Below are 8765 nucleotides of genomic sequence, written 5' to 3' on the forward strand. Positions count from 1 at the left end.
CTTTATCTTGCTTCCTTCCAGGAGGAAATCACAATAACAACTCGTTTACCACACTAGTAGAAAATATCCGGTTCAAACCATGGTGGAAACCATCAAAAATACTTTGAAATCCATCTGCACATAACCAAGCTATTAGAACTAAATTCCTATAACTCGACCAAACCACGTAGGTCACCAAAACCCAAGAATATTGCCACCAAAACATCTGTAAAGTCTCACCACATCATAAATACCCCTATAAATACCAAAACCAAAACACCCACTCTGAAAATACCTTATTTGAGTCTAAGGCTGTTTCATTCACCTTCCTGATACTGAAATATAAAATCCATAATGATATACAAAAATACCACAAGTCTCGACACTATCCAACTTAAATCTCAGATTTTAGCCATAAACAAATCCGCCAAAAATTCTCAATTGTTACATATTAATCTCGAATCCATTAGAACTTTTTCGAGAGTCACCCCTTTGTTCAAATCCACATTACACCGCCCAAATGGGCCAAAAGACACGTGCCCCATTAGCACAACACTCAAAGAAGTAACTCTACTTTAATACCACCTATCAAATTCATACTCCGTGTGCACTACATCATTCACAAATAATAACTCACTCATCCCATAATTTTCATATACTCATAAAGCATAATATAACCCATATCTAGAAATTTACTTACTCGAGTCATTCTCGAACTCCACCTCTGCAAGTCATCACTGATTCTCAAGTATACTTCAGACCAAAATAAAATATTTGACACATGACCATGAATTGAATTGTCAATAGCAGGCTCCCCCACTTGGCTCAAAGCCATAGATTAAAATACTTGATAACTCACAATATCCATACTTTATTACTGCCTTAATACCACAGTCAGTTCAACAAAAATTCTTCTCAAGCTCAAGGCACACCAACCATAAAATACCTCAATCATCCGCTAATCTCGCATTCATTCTCTTAACACTCAAGTCAACTTTTTTAACCAGATTCAAATTCAAGTCTCAACACATACACCCCGCTGGCAGAAAAGGAACTCTCTATTCACATCATAAGGAACACACTTACATAAATTACTCCGCAGGAGATAACCCACCTGCTTAGTCTCAAATTGGCATCTTGTTATACCCTTTCGCAACCACAATTACTATGAAATCACTTAATCTTTCTGAGTACAAACTCATTAACCACACACGAGAATTTAATTTGTCCCAAAATTTAACAACGTGAAAGATCTTTCAAAATATTCATACTCGAGATTGTACGTCACATCAAAACGAAACTAAAGCACCCAATGGCCTTCCTTTACATTTCAAGGAAACACTTCTTGCCACATTCAAATCATCTTAACACATCCCGCAGTTACATCATACTCATCACAAAGCTATTCCACCGCTCATCGAGCCACAAATTCCACTCGTAGGGACATTACTGGACATATGAGTCAAAATGTACAGGTTACAACTGAAGCTACCGAGTCTAAGCTACGGTCTAAACCTGGCCTCAAGTCCTCTAGACTGGCCCATTACCAAAATACAGAATACATATCACGAATCTCGTTCATGAAATCACAAGCCGGTGATGCACAACTAATACCGAGCGCTCATGTGCGCATACGAATGTGTGGAAGGAATTCAAAGAGTTATGTTTCAAGCCGGATCAATTCCGCACGATAGAATACAAGAAAGTAAAATTTTTCTAAGGGTTCGAGAGCCTCTCGAAGATAAGTACAGACGTCTCCGTACCGATCCGTAAGACTCTATTAAATCTGCTCATGACTCATGAGACCTATGTCACCTAAAGCTCTGATACCAACTTGTCACGACCCAAAATCTCATCACATATCGTGATGGAGCCTATCTCAATATTAGGCAAGCCAAAAATCTTAATAAAATACTATATATTTTAAATTTGAAAACAAAATAATTAAATTCAGCGGAAAAAATCTCACAATTTCAAATATAACACTCCCAAAATTCTATGTCACTGAGTACATGAGCATCTAAAAGAATACAAAGTCTAACTGATAAACATCACTATCTGAAGTATAGAACAGTACAATAACTAAACAGGAAGGGAATCAAGTCTGCGGTTGTCAAGCAACTACCTTGATACTCTCCAACAGAAATAACTCTGAATTCTAGCAGTCGTCGTATCCGGGAGCACCTGGATCTGCACATGAGGTGCACAGTGTAGTATGAGTACAACTAACTCAATAAGTAACAATACTAACCTCTGGGCTGAAAGAAATGATTAGCTCCGCAAGTACAGTCCAGTAAAGATAATGGTACAGAAATGTAGGCATGCTTTCAAGTTCAACAGTTAAACTCATTACAAGTGAAATAGATCAATACTGCATGATATGAGGCATATGATATCTTAGTAGAAAGACCTTATGTAAATACTGGTCACAAATTATCCGGTCACTCGGTACTGTTTATGGCCAATCCAGCCCAAGGATGTTCCAACCCGTATATAAATACACATCGACTGATAGTCAGTCACTCAGTACCGTATAAGGCCAATCCAGCTCTGGAATAATTTATCCCTAAATATAAATGATACGGAAAAGATCCATGTCCAGATAACTCATTATAATACAAATAAGTAAGGCAAGTCCATTCCCTGGGAAAATCCATCCCAAATATATATATAAGAAGTAAAATAAGTCCATGCCCTGGGAAGTCGATCCCGAATATTGATGATCATCTATGCTCACTAGGGGTGTGTATAGACTCCGGATGGGCTCCTTCAACCCAAGCGTAATACAAAGCCAATATGGCCAACTGCAGGCGGGCAGTCCCGATCCGTATAATAATAAAGCCTATAAGGCCTGCTGCAGGCGGGAAGCCCCGATCCATAAAATAGTAAAGCTTATAAGGCCTGCTGCAGGCGGGCAACCTTGACCCATAAAATAGTAAAGTCTATAAGGCGTGCTGCAGGCGAACAACCCCGATCCATAAAATAGTAAAGCCGATAAGGCCTGCTGCAGGCGGGCAGCCCCGATCCATAAAATAGTAATGTATAAAGCCATTATGGCCTGCTGCGTTGCGCAGCTCAATCCCATAAATATCCTCACAATGGACAATTATTACTGGGTATGAAATGTATATTTTTGAATAATTAATTCAACAACAACACGACCTCATGGGTCCCAAAATATTGGCACGTTGCCTAAACATGATCTTTAATAGGAGGCTTAGCTCAATTTCTCTAACACGTGGAGAATGTTCAGATAATAACATGATTCATTAATCTTACAACTGCACAGGATTTATTCAAGACACAATTTATATGGTGCATGTCCATATGCTCCTCACCTATCGTGTATGTCACCTCCAAACAATTTATATCATACCAAATTCATGGATTCATACCCTCAGAACCAAGTTTAGAAGTGTTACTTACCTCAAACCGTGTAATGCTTTACTCCGCTATGCCTTTGCCTCATGAATTGGCCTCCAAACGCCTCGAATCTAGTCACAATTAATTCGATTCAGTCGATAAAATTTATTGGAATTAATTCCATAAGAAAATACTAATTTTTCATAAAAATCCGAAATTTAGCTCAAAATTTGCCCCTGGGGTCCACGTCTCGGAACCCGATAAAAGTTATAAAATCCGGAAGCCCATTCAACCGCGAGTCTCACCATACTAATTTTACCAAATTCCGACCTCAACTCGGCCTCCAAATTTTCAAATCTTATTTTCAAATTCCTAAGTTCAAACCCCCGATTTACACCTCAAAAATATGTAATCTAGTGAGATTATTCGATGATAATTCAATATTATGGAGTAGAAATGATCACAAGTAACTTACCTCAAGTTTCCCTTGAATTCTCTCTCAAAATCGCCCCAAAAACCGTGCTTGAAGATCCAAAAATGGCAGAACTCGGAACCCATCTATTTTTAACATTCTGCCCAGGATTTTCGCACCCACGATGATATTTTTCGCACCTGCGATTTTCGCACCCGCGACATAACTCTCGCGCCTGCGATGTCCGCACCTGCGATGATTTCTTCGCGCCTGCGATGGACTTCTTCGCGCTTGCAGCTTCACACCCGCGGTGCCTGGCCAGCCCATGCATTTTCCGCTTTTGCGACTAATTCCTCGCATCCGCGAGCTCGCACCTGCGGCCCTTTTTCGCGCAGGTGCGATCATACCAGATGCCCAGCTGCTTCAGCTCCTCTAAATCCAAATTCGATCCGTTAAGCATCCGAAACTCACCCGAGGCCCTCGGGACCCCCGTCCGAACATACCAACAAGTTCCATAACATAACACGGACCTACTAATGGCCTCAAATCATATCAAATAATATCAAAACGACAAATCACATCTCATATCAAAATCTATAAACTTCGAACTTTCAAATTCTATATCTTGTGCCGAAACTTATCAAATCAATCCAGAATGACTTCAAATTTTGCACACAAGTCATAAATGACATAACAAAGCTATTCCAATTTCTAGAATCAGTTTTCGACTTCGATATCAAAAAGTCAACCCCCGGTCAAACTTCCCAAAAATTTAACTTTCGGCATTTCAAGCCTAATTCCACTATGGACCTTCAAATAATTTTTCGGATATGCTCCTATGTACAAAATTACCATACGGAGTAATTGAAATCATCAAAACTCTATTTCGGGGTCGTTTACACATAAGTCACCATCCGATCAACTATTTCAACTTAAGCTTCCAACATGAAATTTATTCTTCCAAGCTAACTCCGAAATATCTTAAAACCAAAACCGACAATTTACACAAGTCATAATACCTCGTAGGAAGTTATTCAAGACTTCAAATAGTTGAAAGGAGCGTAAATGCTCAAAATGACCAGTCGAGTCGTTACAATAAGCACCTTGAAACAGTATATATAATACAGTTCTGCCTTGTACATGTTGCTCGATCTATTTTTTAAGTGTGTGGGGCGGGGGTTAGGCGTTGACCCCTATCTGTATATTAACGTATGTTGCTGAAGTTTGGGATAAGTACGATTTTAAAGAACAAGTTACAGAAATTGATGTGTTATTAAACGTCATACAAAATTCTTCAATAAACAAAACATGCACATATAATTTAGCAAATTAAAGCAATTATCAACCTCTTTTCATAAAGAAATTGACTATAGGATAATGAGTTGTTATTGATATACAATGATGCATGTTGCTAGCCGTTGTACAATGAGAAATACAACATTGACAGAAATGCAATAAAAGCAGAATCAACCAAAAAAAAAAAAAAGAATCTTCCATTTTTAATATAAAATCTATAGAATGAAGCATCTTGATAATATATGGATTCACACCATGCAACTAGTAAGTAATAAGCTGCATCTTCAAGTACTGGTATATATTAAGATGACAAAGTATATATATATATATACATACACACACTATGGAACTAGAAGAATAACGCAATTTGTGGTATATATGGTGTTAAAAAACACAAATTTGTTTAAGATGCAGAGTACAGAATTTTCCACAATCTATATATGATTTTGAAAGAAAAAAAAATAATCCGATCATCATCCTGAAACCATGCATGTTAAACATAATCAAGAAGAAATACCTTTTTGCTGATCTTGAGAAAAGAATCTGCAGTTCAAGAGATTGAGAGACTGAACACTCTGAAGAAGATATAGTGAAATGTAATACTAATAAACTTTTCTTGTGAAACGAGCAGCGTGCCGGCCCTTTGCCGAAAAGGCAATTGGACCCTTGTCTTTATCTAAGAATTTCAAGTACGTAATACTACTCCTCTCAATATGAAAGGGTAGCTTTGTCATTTATAACGCCTTCCCCGCCTTTTCATTTCACTTGATATCTTTCTGCCTTCCTTTGGCCACTTGAAAGTCTCACTTACACTCTATTTGGAACATTGTTACTCTGTTTGGATTGTTACCCGTCGTTTTATAATGTATCATATTGTACTGTATCGTATCGTTTTATGAATATAATGTTTGGATAGACTGTATTGTTTATTGTTGTTAAATAACATTTTGTTGTTTGGTTTGACTGTATCGTACTGTACAGTAACTGATAAGTTTACTAAAATACCCTTAATTATTTTAAATATCTAATTTATCAAGAATTACACATAAAAATTATTTAAGAAAACTACTTTCTACTAATTTATCACCAATTATGTCTTATATATAAGTTAAGCAATTAAATTCATGCAAATCCTATCGAAATTAGTGGAACAAGTTAATAATATTAAAAAAAATAATAAGTACACTATGTTCATAATTAGATCATAATAATAATAAAATAAAATAAAATATTAAGTAGATTCCATTTAGAATTTAGATCATAAGTAATATTTCCTAACAACCAATATCATAAAGCTAATTGGAGATAAAGTAATTAGAATTGGAATTACAAATCAAAGTAGAAGAAAGAATAAAACAAAAGTTAGGGAAAACCTATACCTGAAGAGTTTGGAAGCGGCACAAGCAACGGGATTTTCACGTTATTAGACCTCACGTATATAGCTTATATTTGGGATGTTATCTTTGAGAATTTATATAGGTTATTAGACTTTACGTAGAATTCTATTATAAAATTATATGAGAAAGAGACTTTGCTATTATTTAAAATAAAAAAAAGATAAAGGGTAAAATAGAATTATAAAGTAATAAGTTAGGGCATAATTAGAAAGAAAAATAGGAAACAATCCCATCAGACCAAATCGGTTGTTTCAAAAAATTAGACTTTTCATTGTTCCGGAACAATGAATTTACCAATACAATACAACCAATTTTAACTAAACAATCAAAACAAATATTATTTTGAGAAAACAATACAATACGATACAATGCAACTATCCGAACAAGCTGTTAAGGCTTTTTGTTTAATCCACATAGTAGCTTTTTATTTTAAAAAACGAGGAGACGCATTTTTAAAATCGGCTAAGTGATTTCCGTTATAGCAAAAAGGGCAGATTTAATCCAAGTGTGTATTTCAATTTTCAAGTGGAATTCCAATTTCAATTTCTACTCACATAGCTACAACTATCATAAACTTTTTTTCCCCTCAAAACCCCCCAACTATCTAAACACAGTTTCCTTCAAACTTCTTTCCCAATAAATTTATTTGTCAACTTCAACTTCAAATATTAGGAGTATCTAACAATGATAATTAAATATTTATAATCTTTTCATTGATGGATTTCACTGAGGCAAGTAAATACTGAACTTCAACATACTTTCTAAGCTCCTAGTGACTTGTTTTCCTTGATGAGACTATGAGCTAACAAGCCTAACAGGCTCTAAAACGACTCTTTTTTTAAAAAATATATATTTTAATTTGTACATAGGGGAAGGGGATAATGCCAGTGGGAAATTGAACCTTCATAAACAAAATAGAAATTCAGATAGCCAACCAGGTGGAACCCCATTAATTTTTCTGTTTCACACTTTGTGTTGGATTTATTGTAAAGAAGTTTACTTTAAATAAATTTATTTAAATAAAGCTAAAGAATCTGACGAGACAATGCGTATTTTGGAATGTGCATTTTGAAAGTATAATTATTGCTTTCGTTATGTCATCATACAAGAAAATAACGAAGTTTTTTTTAATTAAAATTAAAAAGCTAGTTTATAACTAACGTTACCAAATGAAGTTCTGTCATCAATTAAAAAGGACATACAATGAATACGATGAGAAAATTAAATTTCTAAAAATTATTTGTAATTACAATTTTTTCCGACATAACATGTAACTCCAATTTTCAAGAAGGAATTAGATTTTGTTAAAAAAAGTTATTCCTTAAATTCCTAATGTAAATAAAAATAAGTAAAAGAAAATATTTGTAAGATTCCTAACGAAAATAAAAGGGTAAATACATTTTCAAGAAGGAATCAAATTCCTTTAAATTCTTTATTCACATAAATAAAAGAAAAAGTGTACTCCCTCCGTTTCAATTTATGTGAACTCATTTGACTGGGCACAGAGTTTAAGAAAAGAGATAATACTTTTGAACTTGTGGTGTAAATGAGACACATATATTTTGCGTGGTTATAAATCATTTCATAAAGGTAAATTGTTTCCAAATAAAGAAAGAGGTCATTTTTTTTGGCATGGACTAAAAAGAAAATAGATTCACCTAAATTGAAACGGAGGGAGTATTTTCTATCTTAAATGTGTTTTTTTTTCTTTTGGCTGAATCTGACAATAGTACTTGGAGTTTTCAATAAGACCATGTTTCTTAAATATTTGAGTTCAAATGGATAAACATCTTTCCATAACAATTCGGATTCTTTTTCTTATTTTTAGCTCTTCCGTTTCCTTAAATTTAGCTCCATCAGTTCTTTTCCAATCTTTCCTTAAGTATTATAATCATTATCCTTTTAAGTCCTTCTATTCTGAAGCTCTCATTCTTACATTTAGCCTTTTCATATCTTTTCAAAATCCAAGTTTTTATTAAAAGTTAATTGATCAACAAGTTTGTCTAATATCAAATGCACTCATGAAATTTAAAAAGGGCGATCAAGATCTCGTAATGGACATCCATGCTTTTATAATACTAAGATAAGATAAAATACAATAAATATAAATATAGATAAATATAAAGTATAATAATAAGATATAGAGCAGCAAAATAGAAGGAGATTTAAGGAAGAATTAATATTTGAATTAAATAAAGAAAATGACACTATTTTTGCCATGAAAAAAAGAAGGAAGATTATTCACAAATAGCCGGTCAGATTCACTGTTAAATTTTTAGCTTGTATACATATATTATATATTGAGTATACACAGTTAT

Source organism: Nicotiana tabacum, chromosome 22 (assembly GCF_000715075.1).
Source record: "Nicotiana tabacum cultivar K326 chromosome 22, ASM71507v2, whole genome shotgun sequence".
NCBI lineage: Eukaryota > Viridiplantae > Streptophyta > Magnoliopsida > Solanales > Solanaceae > Nicotiana > Nicotiana tabacum.